The sequence below is a fragment of the Sabethes cyaneus genome, chromosome 3, assembly GCF_943734655.1.
Source record: "Sabethes cyaneus chromosome 3, idSabCyanKW18_F2, whole genome shotgun sequence".
NCBI classification, from domain to species: domain Eukaryota; kingdom Metazoa; phylum Arthropoda; class Insecta; order Diptera; family Culicidae; genus Sabethes; species Sabethes cyaneus.
In genome coordinates, this window is record NC_071355.1 from 46,385,062 (window position 1) to 46,400,202 (window position 15,141).

Consider the following 15,141-nt stretch of genomic DNA (forward strand, 5'->3'; position numbering starts at 1 on the left):
CATAAAATGAAAAATAAATGATACAGGGAAAGAGGAAAAACGGGTCAGAACATGGGAAGAAAGAAAAAAAATTTAAAAATGGAAAATAAAAATTAAGACTCAGGAATATAGTGAATAAGATAGAAAAAAAAGAGAAAGAGAAAACAGTCGACAGAAAAAAGATAAAAAGAAAACTCCACTGTCAGAATTTTAGTTGAAAGATAAAAGTAAACAGTCAAAAATCAAGACGCAGAGTATGTCTTGTTTTTCTGAAACTAAGGGACAGAATTTTACGAAAAGCTTTTTTCTTTCACCTATCATTGACGCTGATCATCACAGAACTGCGAGTGGAACAAAATGCAATAGAGGGGAAAATTTTGAATGTCTTTCGAGGGGATGTTTCAAATTCGCGGAGAGAAAATCGACGAAAAAAATTATTCAAAATGTGTAAGGTCTAACGAAATGAGCAATAAAAATTTTGATGATTTGGGTATTCCGGGAAAATACGTCCTTTCGTGATTCAGCCATTCGTGATTCGGTCATTCGTGATTCGGCCTTTTGCGATTCGGCCTTTCGTGATTCGGCCTTTTGTGACTGTTGTTGGAATTCGGCCGTTTGGATTTCGGCCATTCGTGATTCGGCCATTTGTGTTTCGGCCATTCGGTACCAGCCCTATCAAATATGAGAATTCTGAACTCAAAAATATAAAAAACGAACGTCAAAAAAAATGCAAATGTCAGAAATTAAAAGGTTTTGCGAAAACAAATCAAAGAGTAAAAAGCTAAAATCAAAAGATCAAATTCAACAGTTAGAGTTTGTAGATTTGAAAAACACAAATTAAAAATTTTTGAAATTAACATTTTTGAAATTGACTTATACTGGTTAAACTGATTTGTACTTATTACTAGGAAGTAATGTGTTTATGTGAAGAACAAACATTGGAAGGACTGGAAAAAATGATGTGTAAACCGTGAAAAATAATGCCCCCATCTGGGCAGTCAACGAAAAGCGGGATAGAAAAATCCCACCTGGGCAGTCATTTATTTTTCCCAGTTCTTCCCATGCTGGTTCTTCACAGAAACACATTTACTTCCTAGTAAAAGCAAGAGAAACCGCGAGCAACGAGAGAAAAACGGAACGATAAAGAGACAAATATAGGCAATATGAGAAAGAAAAAGTAAAAAACGTAATAGAAAAGTAGGACAACGGAACATAAAATAAAAGAATGTTAGTGCAGCCCAAATTAATGAAAAGAAAAATAGTTAGAGGGAAATATGAAAACTGATAGAAGAGGTCAAACGAGACATAAAAGGAGAAAGATGAGACAAAATGGGAATGGGGAAACGGATGGAAAAATGGGACAGAAAAAAAAAGAAAATGAACTAAAGGAAAGGGTTAAACTGGAGAAAAAAAAAGACAAAAAACGCGAGATAGAATAGAAAAACCTGAGAGAGAAACAAAAAAAGGGATTCAAAAACAGAAAAAACGTGACATAAAAGAAGAAAAATGGAGCAGCTAAAAGAAGAAAAATAGAACAGACGGTGACGAAAAATGAAAAAGAGGAGAGTTAAAAAAGACGAAAAAAGGAAAAATGTAAGAAAAAAAATAAAAAAACAGGAAAGATTACAAAAAAATGAGTTGAAAAAAGAGGAAAAACAGACTGAAATTAAGAACAATTGGAACAAGAAACGAAGAAAAACGGAACAATGAAACAAAAAACACGGGACAGAAAAAGAAAAACGAGATAAATAGAGGAAAATGGAAGGAATGAGAAAAAGTGGAAGCGAAATCCCAGAAAAAGGTACAGAAAACAAGTAAAAACAAAACTAAAAGTGAAAAACGGGACCTCGCCATCCTACGTTTACTCGATTTACCACGCCAAAACATTCTTTTGAAAGGTCGGGTGCCCCACCTTTTGTTTATGTCTAGGCACGGCAATAGCTATACATTAACGTTCTAAGACAGTAAACATTCAATTCACTACATATTTATTTTAACTAGAATCAGTTTTGCATGGAAGAATGTCAGTGACAATATTTCCTGAAATTTCAAAATCATCATTGAAATCTGTCTTCCGACACTCCATTGATTCGCGGCACGTATCACCAGCAAGACGCAGTTTTCCAGAGAACATTTACGCACCTACCTGCCAATAGTATAATAATCTTTATTTTTGCATCAAAAAAATACAAAATACATCTTTAAGCATACCTAAAACAATAACCAAAATACCCCAATACTTAACTTTGATTTCAATATCCGAAAAAAAAGTCACGGAAATGGATTTTCGACCTTTCTGAATAGGGCCCCACTGTAAAACATCATTTTCGCGCCATTTGCGATTCTCAGCGAATGAAATTAATATTCCTTTCAGATACGAAAAACTATACCAAAGTTGTGAACCTGCTCTGTCCCGCACTGTACTGGTCATACTTGTTGGAAATAATAAATCATTAAAGAATCCTATTAGCAGTGTTGAACACGTTCCACTCTGGCAGAACCGTTTGATCCAAATAGCAAACGGCACTTGTAGGCCTTGCAGCCACAGAGCAACAGCAGCAGGGGTTGGTTGTCCATTTCATAAAAGAATGGGGATGCTTTTTCACTGCCCTCTCGAGTGCCCTTGATTATTAGTACACACTATATGGACTGGCTCGCACAGAAAGAGAAGCTTGGCTGGCGCTGGCGCTGGCACTGGCCTGGAGTAAATCGTTCCACTCAATGTCAGTAGTGGCCCCGGGCGATCTTCTGAGTGCTCTCTGTTCTGCATAACCTCGTTTTTACGACGACGGACGTGTTAATATCAGGATAATAGAATTCTTGAATGGGAACGACGGAAAAAAGGGAGCAGCAGCATCTTGAACGACAGCTGCGTGTGTGTGTATTTGCCCTAGACAAAAGTGCATCGGAACTCGACCAGAGTGTTCACTTTTCAGCACATTCTCACTTCGCTGCAACTGTCGGTAATTTCTGATTGAGCTTAATAAAATTATGTAAGCTATTTATTTTGCCGCCATTCACAGGACTCCCCTGCCAGAAGGCACACAACAGAGATTATCCTCGGTTGTTTTATAGTAAACAATGTTTTCCTCTATATATAACTAGATAGTGGATGGTTGGCTGTCTGTGGGTGTGGAACATGTAGGATGTAACGAAGAAAGATGACCTGAAAATGACTGATTGAGATAATCGCTGTAATGATGCTATGATACTGGCTATGGTATGTACAAAAAACGATGGTACTACAATTTAATGACATAAACGATAACTAGATAATAGTTGATGCGCACACGCATCATAAAGTGATTTCCATGCCACTCTGTTTGAACGGCAAAAGCATACTCTCGTTGGCATAAATCATTTTCCAGCTGACATTGCTGGCTGCTGTGGTACGGATACCTACGGATGATGTACAACACAGTACCGTGTTGTTTTTATCCTTCAAAAACCACCAAAAAGAGTACCACAACTGCAGACGAAAGAACGAACGAACGGACGGACGGATTTCATTTTTGGCACCGGTCCAGTCGCGGGAAGTTTGACCGTTCGCCGGAAGCAATTTGTCGCATTTAATTTAATTTCCAGTTTTTCGTTCCGCGGAAAACGAGAAACTTTTTCGCAATAATAATTTGATGGCACCCGTGTTTAACGGCTGCCCGGAGCGATAAGGCTCGGCCAAACACCTCGCCGTCGTTGCCACCATCGCCGCTGCTGATGTTGCTGCTAGATGGATGGAATTTTATTTGATTTTCAGAAAGGGTTTCCAGCTTTATTTGATCGGGGTTTGATGGCAGAAATGTGTTGATTTTATTGTTTGCGGTGATTTGCACAAGTCAACGTAATCGATGCGAAATATGACTGGAATCTGGAAATTGGTGATCATATCAGAATTCAATTCAATTCGCTGCTGTCGTTGGGACGCACGCACCCGTCTCAACGCATTTGCATTTTATTTTATCTGGTCGACAATAAATCGTCTCCGCATAGAACCTTCCGGTGCATCGGGCAGACAAATCATTGCGGAGACAATGCGGTTGATTTATAAATTAGGTCACCACGCTAGTTAGCAGCAGATACAGGAAATGTGCAATCAGTTTTATTTGAACTGAAGACTTTATTTGTTATGACTTGCTAACGAAAGTTTGACCAGAGATTTTATTGCCGTGTAAAATCAGAGAACTGAATATGATAAATAAAGTCCCTTTATAGCGGAACACCAAAATAATTGAAATAAACGAAATGTGAATTATGAGTTGATAACGAGAACCTTTAGAGCTCGGTAAACCTTGTGCAAGTGCCAAGTTAGGATAAAGGTACAATCTTCAGAATTTGTGACAGCCAAGCTTAACAGTCTGTTCGAGAAATGGAAGAAATGTCAGCTTAACACTTGTTGAACCATTGAAACGTATAAACCGTGTTCGATATATTTTTATACAGATTAAAACTGTGTTTATTTCGCATCAGTTGTTAAAAATGTTTTTGGGTTGCTTACTCGAGAGCTACAACGACTCGGAGTGGAGACCGCTGCGATTCAAGAGATTCGGTGCCCAAATTACAAAGAAAGGGAGTTTTGGCTGTAGACTCTATTGCAAGTACATCTGATATGAAATGGGGAAGGCAACTAGGAAGAAGCACCCAACATAGCTCTAGGCATCCCAAGCCTCTAACTAGCACCTCCACGTGAAAATACTCCAATTCGTATAATCGAGTAGCAAAGCTAGGAGGTGCAGAGTCGTGGCGGTTTCAGTTCCTGTCCTAGCAGCTGTACCTGTAGTTTTAGGAAACCATTAAACCACACGAGACACGACTTTATTTATTTCAACTAATATCTCTGGTAGTTGGTGTCTTTAATCTACTTTTAGAGCGCAAAATAAGGTGCTTCATCCTCGGCCAAATACAAACTTGGTTTGTGGTCTAAATGCCATTAGTTCATCCCCGAGAGTCCGCAGTATCATTTAACCTTTGATATTTGACATTTGATATTTATTGAATAATTTCAACCGACTCATTGGTCTAAATGAAATGCTGGCTGGGAAAAACCACCTTGAGATGCCCAAATCACACGTCCTCAAAGCGGTACAAAAACCCAGCATCTTTTTTCAGTTGTTTTACAGTTGTCTCCTTCTGCAATCTCGCCATTCAGCTGTTCATGGAAGAACTGCTTTCATCTGTTGACCACCTGACACTCATTTGTGATCAGATTCCCTCACTCGTCTCTACACATGTCAGGTTTCCAGTGTGGTGCCCTTACGAGTTTGGTTCATGTACTCGTAACACTTACGTGTGTCATTCTTCACGATCTCTGTCTTCCTTTTGGCGCTTTTACTCCTCAATCGTAATCAACTGGCTCGTTGCTCGTCGGGATTTGAACAAGTTGTCTCTAGTAGCAGTGCTCAATAAGTTTTTTCTCTCCACGGCTGATTCCTCGACATTCCTCATCATACCAATCAATTTGTATACTCTGGGGTCTTCACCTCCGATGGCTGGGGGTAGCGCCTTCGAGGGTTGAAGCCTCCTGTTCGTCGGAAGAAGGCGGTATCTCATCCAGTATTCGCGCCTAGTTCTAACGGCAGATTGCGGGTTATCTAACTGTCTAATTTTCAGCTCAAGTGGATGGCGTTGACATGTCTGGTATCTGGTAGACAGTTTTTAACGCACATATACTAGGTGATAGTCAGAGTTAATAACCGCACCCCGCAGGGAACGTATGTTTGTGATGTTAGAGAAAAACCGGCCATCTACGAGAACGAGATAAATCTGGTTCATTGTACGTTGGTCAGGTAATCTCCAAGAGGTTTTATGGTTAACTTTGCGTAGGAAGAAGGTGCTCCGGATCACCAGGTTTCGGAAAGCTGCAAAGTTTATACATTGTTGGCTGTTAGCATTCGTACTGATGTACGGACTATGGGCATTTCATCCCAATCGAGCTGAGTGTTCATATCCCTAGATGTCCCGTGGCGAACAGCTGCCTACATTGCCTCCAGCAACGCGTAAAATGATCTCTTCTCATCATCGGGTCGGGTCGTGCGGGTAGAGCATGCTGATGATGCTGTAATTGAAACGGTCCTTTATCTTCATTAGACACATCCTTTCGTTGATCGTCTTCCAATCTTACATGTTTTCTTTCCTTTACAATGGACCTTCTGCAGAGCTACGATGCCGAGTTTGCGGAGTTCACGTTGTTCGAGCAGCACACGGTCCCCACCTTACAAAATCCAGCGAACTGCAGTTCCAAGTAACGAGTTTCGTTGTCGAATATTCCGATTCGTGTTTGCTTGAATCTGCGTAGTAATCATTGTTTCGGTAGGTAGTAGGTTGCCTTACTTGGGCCACAATACTGAGTCTCGAGATGGTGCTGCCATTTTAGTTCAGTGCCAAGCCACTACAGTTCTTAATCCAGCTGCCCGCTCCGGATCAGACGCTGTAGTTAGCCGCTCTTAACCTGGATCGCAGACGCTTACTGGGTTGAGAAATGTAGAGTTATCTAGAGACACCTTTGATATGGAGAAAGACGCTCATACCATCAATGCCTCCTTTCCTGTCGTTATACGACCTTATTTCTCATCGGGGTTGGTTACCTGATCTCCGGTAAGGTTGCTCATATTCTGATTGGAAACACGAGGATGGAGAGAGTAGGGTTGCTAGATAAAAGGCTAAGGATCACTGTGGGAAGGATGGCATTACTCTGATGAAGATTTTCGAATCACACATATACGATCATCTACGGCCCTCCACCGGATAACTCGTTGCTTTTATTTTCCCCATACTACAAAACCGATTCAACGTTCCCCTTATTACCGCCATTATTGTAGATATGGTACCTAAAAGAAGTACCTGCAATAGAGTATCTAACCAAACCTAATCGCATACTAACACAGCCAATTCTTGAAAGCATCCTGGAAAATGACGATTACTTGAATCAATCATTTTTCTTGTCAACGGCCAGGCCGACTGTACACAGAACGAAAAAATGCATTTCACATTCGACGTAAACTGAAAATGCGATTTATTTTTCCACCAAATAGAACGTGAACAGCCTAAACCGTTTTGAAGATATATTTTTACATCAATCCAAACGTAATAGACAAGCCTTTAAGTGAAATAACACGTAATTTTATATGATTTGCGTTGTTCCATTTATGTGCATATCAGAAGACGTAAAATTACAAGTTTTTTCGAAGTGTGTACCGCAGGGAGAATTCCAAGGAATAAAGTGACATTAAGGAGAAGGAAGAAAGTGTGGACCTCTCGTACCAATTACTTCCTATATACACTCAAATCTCGTTTTACGTCCATTATTTGGGGGAACTAAAAAAATCGGTCGTAAAAAAGCCAAATTTCGGACTTAAAAAAAGTGACGTAAAACGAAATGACGTAACATGAATGAACGTAAAAAAAGATTCTAGTGTAATATATTTACAATACAAACGTTGGGAGTATCTTTGCTTCGTTTCTATTCATTTTTGCTAATAATAGAAACAAAAAGCTACAAAAATTCTTCCAACCGTCTACGCTTTACAACAGCCATCAGAATGGCAATAAAACTTGGTGCGTCTCTATCTTGTTGATTCCAAAATAATTCGCGAATACCTCAGGGTAGCACGTTAGGACCACTACTGTTTTTTTTGTTTATAAACGATATATCCCGACTATTACCGTCCGGCAGTAGATTGCTTTATGCGGATGATGCCAAAATCTACACTAATTGACCAGTTTTCTGAGTGGTGCGATTGCAACTGCATGACTGTAAGCATCCCAAAATGTAACGTCATCAGCTTTTCCCGATAAAACATACATTGGTACCGCATCAATGATCAAGTCTTGCAACGTGGTGATAGGCCTACTGATCTCGCAGTTATTTTGGATGAGCACGTTATTTGCATTAGACAACATTACGAGACATCATCAGCAAAGCAACTCGACAACTGGGAATGGTACTAAAGATTGGCAAAGAATTTCAGGACCCTGGAACATTGCGCGCTTTATACTGCTCGCTGGTTCGTTCCATTTTAGAAACAAGCTGCGCCGTATGGGACCCCCACTGTGACTACTGGTCTCAACGAATTGAAAGAATTCAGAAACGCTTCGTCAGGAAAATTTGCCATATGCTACCTTGGAGGAATCCCAAAAGTCTACCATCTTACGAAAATCTATGTAGTTTAATTGGCATTACCTCATTTGAACAACGGCGGAAAGATACAATCGCTAGTATGGCACACAAGATACTAGTGGGTACTTTTTTCACTCCAACTGTATCGACGTTTTCGCGTGCGTAATGGCGACTAATGGGTACAACTTTCGGAAAACGTTAGCATGCTTTTGGCAACTTTATTCACGTCAACTTGTTATTTCCAGCCTTAGTTGTTGTTGTAGAACTTTCCAACATACAACGTGAGCGGAGTTCGCAAAAGCAAATAAGCCTTGTCGAAAAGTGTACCCACTAGCAGCCATTAAGCGCGCGAAAAGGTGGATTGCCCATTGCGCCCTCAACGACTAGCTAGCACCAACTCGTATAACAATGTACGAAAATTATCGTAAATATCTCTTAACAAATTCGAAATCGTAACTAAAGCTTGATAAAGTGGGACCAAGTTGATTTTCTATCGTATATAATGATAATAACTGGCATACATACGATTTTCAGCGGAGCGAGTCGCGCTTAATCGGATGTTATCGTATATAAATACTTATACAGTCGTAACGCCTAAAATTATTTATAATCACGCATATCGCCTCCAAAATAGTACGGATATGCCAATTTTGCGCATCAAATACGATTTATTAGCATGTATATCTGTACGTAATGCTGATTTTTATCTTTTTTATACATATGAAAATGCCAGCTTAAATAGGAATACACCGTACAAACTATGACCTGCAGGAGCCAATCCGACATTTGGCAGTAGAATACAATCGTAGTAGACTACAGTCTGACTTTTAATACTTGAATGATTGTAATTATACGTGTATATATGGAATTCAATTCTTTACGGGAAGAGTAATTCGCTGACAAATCAAAAATAAGATGAACTGAAAATCTTAATTTTAGACTAAAAATATCAATTAAGCGAGGGTGAGAGTCCAACTCACAGCTCTGAATCTCTAGTTGAGTGTGTTGTTTAACCAATTACACCACCAGGCCGTCCGATATCTTACAGTCTAACATCAAATTTTGTTGCGTTATCGAACTTTGTGATTTTATCGCGCATTTACACAACGGGAGTATTATTTACCGACTCGTTTTTTTTTCTTGCCACGCTGGCTGATAGCTTGGTTTGCTATTCGGTTAGCATATGAGAACGGTGAATCATGGTTGCCGTCCCGTCAACAGCACCCTGCGATGGTAACCACCTAGTCTTTTTTCTTCCTTTTTTGTTGACAATAAGTCACTTTACTTTTTTCTTTAGAATAGCCATAGGCCGAAAAAATAGATATAATCGCTCAAAGGGCCGAAAATACCCTCCCGTGCCCTACATACATTGAAAATAATAATGGTCCTAACGTAGACCCTTCTAGGACGGTCGATTTTATACGGATATTTCTAGAAAATAAACCTTCGTTACAAACCTTTTGATTTCTTCCGGTAAATTTTGAATTTGAAACTTGATGCATAATTCAAGAAATTAAAATTATTCTGGAGCTGATATGATGTGGGAGATCATTTCAAAAGCCCTGGAAAAATTTAGTAAAAGTAAAAATCAATAAATGAATTGACTAGGAAGATCAATAAATGAATTGACAGATAGGGTAGAAGTACCAAATATAGTAGTAGCACCCATTATGGTAATACGGAAGAGTTTATTGATATTTTAGCACGGAAAGCATGCTTTTCTTGATTCTCAAATATGTTTGCAAAGTAGAACTAACTCTCCGGAACCGATTTCATGAATTACTTTTAGGCTAAATAATTTTCTTTTATAAAAAATATAGTTTGAAAATTATGTACCACAATTAGACTCGTTTCTTATCATTTCGTTAACAAACCCCTTACTCTAAATTAAGAAATTCTCGAGGTATAAATCACATTTTCCGAGGAATAAATGAATTGGAACGTTAATTACAACCTTCTTAGCGTTGTAAATTTAAAATATAATACCATTTTATTGAAAAAAGATTGTTTTCCTGTATTATCATGATTGGTACAACTACACAAGGGAGCACCAATCATCGTAGTATGCCATGCCCTATCATCGTAGCATGAAAAAGCTCCACTTCTCATCACTGTCACTTTTGGTAATAGTGCATTTTTAACAGGTGTAATTTACAGTTTGTTTGCTTTTATTAACTTTAGATGTTATATAAATCAGGTATGTACAAAAATTACATGTAACGAATAACATAGACTTAATTACAACATTTGGTTCGCGTTCTATGGTACGGCAGCAGCGACAGCAGATTTCTCACAAGCACCATTTCGATGAGTTTTCGTTGCATCAAGGCGATAGATTCCAGGATGACGGTTTTCGCAAGTTGTAAAAAGTTCGGGAGTCCAATCATTGAATCAATCGGAAACCCGGCCAGGTAAATGCACTTGATGGCAACTAGTTTCATTTGGGATCGGTAAGAATTACGAGTAAACGTAAAGTGAATTACGAGTGAGGAATTACGTGAAACAAACGGTGATCGCATGTTGAACTCGTACTTCTGATTCTAAATCAAGATTCACATCAGGGTCAGCCTTCCGATCCCAAAAAGTTTTATTGTTAATCTGAGAAGTACCCAAATATAATGAATATGGTGCTCATTTTCAGATCGCACTACAGAACACGAACACAAATTGGAGTAGCAAGTTGCAGCCCGTTCTTACAACTGGAGAACGTCACGACGAAATTCGTAAGAAGAGCAGCAGTGGGAAATATGAGCTATGGAACGCCAAGATGCGAAGCTGGCACGGACGAGGTAAAACATATTCTAGGAGCCTGAACATAACAAAAAGAAATCTATTTTGAATGATAAATTTGATTGATTAATAAATAAAATAAAATCTGTTATGTTGCAATATAATCTCTTGGTGTTGTTCCTAATTTCCTTTACGTAATTACTCGTAGCATTAGTTTTAGTTTTTCATACATATCCCATCCTTAAACGAACTCAAAACTCAAAAACTCAAAACATGAGGTTTTGAAGTACCTTTTGTCTGTCTTATAAAATGATTTTTCCACTTATAGTCTTTTAAACAATTATTAAATTAAATTATTCAATTAAACAATGCTTCCGAGAGATTTCCTCGAGCAGCTAACAGGTGCTCTTCTCTCAGGGCGCTATGTAATTTACGGACGGACGGAATTATTTTCACCTATAAAATTAAAATAAACGTAGTAATATATTTTTACACTTATTTTGAACACATTTCAAATTACTAATGGATTTTTACAAATTAATCTTGTTCCCGTTCCCGTTTACTACCATGATTGGTACACTTATGATGAAATACCAGGAACACTACTACTATGATTGGTACATTGCAGCGATAATTTGAAATGAGTTTATTGACATTTTCAAACTAAAAATTATTAAAACTGAAGCCTGATTTCTTTTCCACTGATCCCAAACTGCTAGAAAACTTATAAATATTCTACATTTTGATAAATAATTAGATATTTATACGTAAGTTTATGTAAATGGATGACATATCTCCACCATATTTGGTACTTCTACCCTAAATGAAAATAAAATCCTGCTAAAGGCTGATTTTCAAGCATGTTTTCAAGTATCGAAATTTTTTTTTCCGCTTTACTTCGTTTCTATTTATTAAGGTATTTATTATGTCGTCGTTAGATAAAAGCCTTAAATTGCCTTTTTCATTTTGAACAAATCAAAAAAATTATAGATAATGCATTCGGAGAGCAACAAAATCGGATAGAGAAATTTTTAGATCAGGGACTGTTGCTGCACAGCGTTCTTTAAATGAGCTTGATAAACACTAACTTATTGAATATCGTTAGATGCTGCCATATAGATAATTTTTCCCAAGTAAAGTGCAGAATCGGAAAATTTACTGCCTTGCGGTGGGCCTGAGGCAAACCGAGAGCGAAAGCTCTCCGGGATGAACTACGACGCCATTTATTATTCTACCACGGAAGTACCATAAAATTGGCCGACTTAAATGGGGCACAGCTTAATCTGGCGGCTGGTTTTTTGGCATCCGAATGCGTACTCATACATATGCTGCTACGTAGGTATAGCTCTCGCTCTCGCTAGTCGGCCGCGATTCTGTGGACTCAGCTGCCTTGGTTTCAGCAGCAACGCCAGCAAAAGAAAGACCACAGCACTATCAAATGGAACATTTATTTTATGTATGAGCCTGGGCAGCCTTCGTATTGACCATGAATCACTACTGGTGTCTATTAATAATTTTATAATGAAGCCGGAAGCCAGTAGGGTGTGAAATTTATTTACAGACCACAAAGCCAATCATATTTTTTACAAATTTAAAAAAAAAACAAGGTTCTTTTCGGTTGAGTCGGCATTTTTGCTATTTTAAGAACGATAAAATTTATTTTTCTTTTCAGTTTTAAATGCATAATATAATTGAGTAATATTTTCCTGATATTTCCAGACTCTTGTTTATGCTATAAATTAACTGCTTGAAACTCAGCCAAATTGATATCGATCTGCAATAAAGAACTTGGCTGCCATTCCTAAACCTTCAATGAAAAATGAATGCTGTTGCGCCAAGGAAAAACATTGAAATGGTTAGATGTTTTCATATCGCCATTCGAAAAATCGGATATATTCTGAAGAGATTCAAATCTTCTGATAGTGGCGAGTCCCGGATGAAGACTATACCTACAAATCAAACCTGTCCAACCTGCCGTTGAATATATTTATGACTACAATGGATGTAAGACAGAGACACACACCGAAACTTTTAGTCTTTGCCCCACATGTGTCCTAAATGGTAACCATATTTTTGAACTGAAGTTATGGCCTTCCCCTGTGTGACAAAAGATTAAACCAAAGACATGCACATAATTTAACACTTCAAGCGTTGAATTATAGCCGTTTCCGGGGGAAGTTACTCTGAATTCAATTAAACCTGTCCAAGCCTGTTTGCGTGTCAACCAACTGTACTGTACTGTACTGTACTGTACCGTACTATGTTGGGCGTTTGCTGATTCTGATAAATTGTATAGTACACTGGCAGGCCGGGCGAATCAACGCTGAACAAAATCTAAAATGCTTTTATTTTATTGCTACACAACGGAATGAATGGGTTGGAAAGCCAAACAAGGCGGCATAACAGCTTGACTAACATGTGCAATAAGCAGCGGTCGGTTCGAGCGAGAATCGGGCAGGATAAGCGAGCAAATCTGCATCGTAATGAAACCTTTAACCGGCGGCAGCAGCGACCGCAGCAACAAGAGCCGCTAATTTAAATAGATTACTCGCCAGAAAATGGAACAAAATTGAATGAATGGGAACGGCAGAGGGCGATTTCCTGGTGTACTACAAAGTAGGACACAGGACCTGCGAGCCGAGCGATGATGTGGCAAAAAAAACACATCGGAAACAATTGAATCCACTTATTGTGAACTAACAGTGCCGATGCAAGTTTGTTCCATTTTTTCTAACAATCACTTTACTAGTCTCTGCGATGCAGGTGGTAACTAAAGTGAAAATTTAATCTTGAGCAGAAATCGCAACAAACCTCAAATAACTCTACGAAACAACCCTATCACAGTTCTAGAAAATGGGGAGGTGGACAGCATTCGTGTGCTCCATTTGTCTGTGCCTACACTTCACAAGGATCAACGTAGGTGTATTTACCGTTTCGGTTCAACAGAAACGAACCGCATCTACTACACTTCCGATGGGCAGCTGCTTTACAGGACTAAGGATATTCCCCTAACAAGATGGTAAACTGCCGGACGAGCAAAACTAACAGGCCACACGTCCACGTTAGTCGTCCTCGTTAGTTCGATGTGACTACCTGGATTATGGGAATAGCAGAGCCTACCGTTTCTCCGTTCCCTTCCGGCATTCCAGCCGGCAATTGATGAATCGAAATGTAGATGATAGCACTCGGACTCGCTGCTCTGACAAAAGCTCTCCAGCTAGTCGGCAGGCACAGTTGACCAGATCTGGCCCATTGACCGGCGGTCAACGGTGGACGATTCAATTCTCTCCAGCCAGCAGCAAGCATACGTACTGAAAAGTTTAAGCGGTGCAGTGGTGGGGCACAGCACAGCTCTGTACTTTGGCAATGGCTTATTTGGAAAGGAGCACAGGTACTTGTCCGTGTACGAGTGCAGCATCCCGAAAGCACAGTTGCAGACCTGGGGAGTATTATCACATACCACCACACCGTTTCAGTACTTGAAATACACAAAATTGGCCTCGGTTGCCGGGTTCTATTGCCTATTTAGTTGTGAATTGTGCTAACCGATGCGTAATACAGGCATAAATTGGTAGCGAGTTTGCAACATAAAACAGCTTCAAGTGCAGGTCTGGCATATAGCTTTTTATGTGAATAATGGTTCGATTAACGAGCCATATGTTGTTGCAATAAACTAGGAATGAATGTCGAATTTTCTGTATTATATCCGGATTGTGTGGAGAGTGCACGTGTAAGACACATGATGACTATTGATTCTTTTCAACAAATGTATTTATGTACTACATGTGTTTCAATCTACTTGATACAATTTAGGAATTCAGACCTGTGGGCATAAAATTTATGAAAACTGGTCAGTCATTTGGATGCAGTTGTACACTATATGAATGGTAATAAATAAAATATTTGATACACTTGAAAGGAAGTATGATATGGAAAAGGACAGGAGCATCCATATCGGAATGGTAGTAAACCAGCCAGTGCAGCACCTCTAATGCTTAGTAACATGATGATCGAATGGTTGTTGTCCGGGGTCCCCAGCGATCTCAAATACACGATCTCATCTACCACTAAACCGTCAACGCGGTTACTGTCCGTTGGAGGCGCGTTTGTTTCCTTTGAGCCTCTTCCTTTTATGTATTTGGTCTTCGTTGCTGTCGCAAAACGCTTGGTTATGATCAGTGGTGGGCACCGCTAACCGAAAATTTAGCGTCGCTAATCGCTAATTCGCTAACCGAAAAAGTTAGCTCCCTAATCGCTAAACGCTAATCGATAAACTCAGATTAGCGAAAATTTCGCTAATCGCTAATCGCTAAATCTGAATT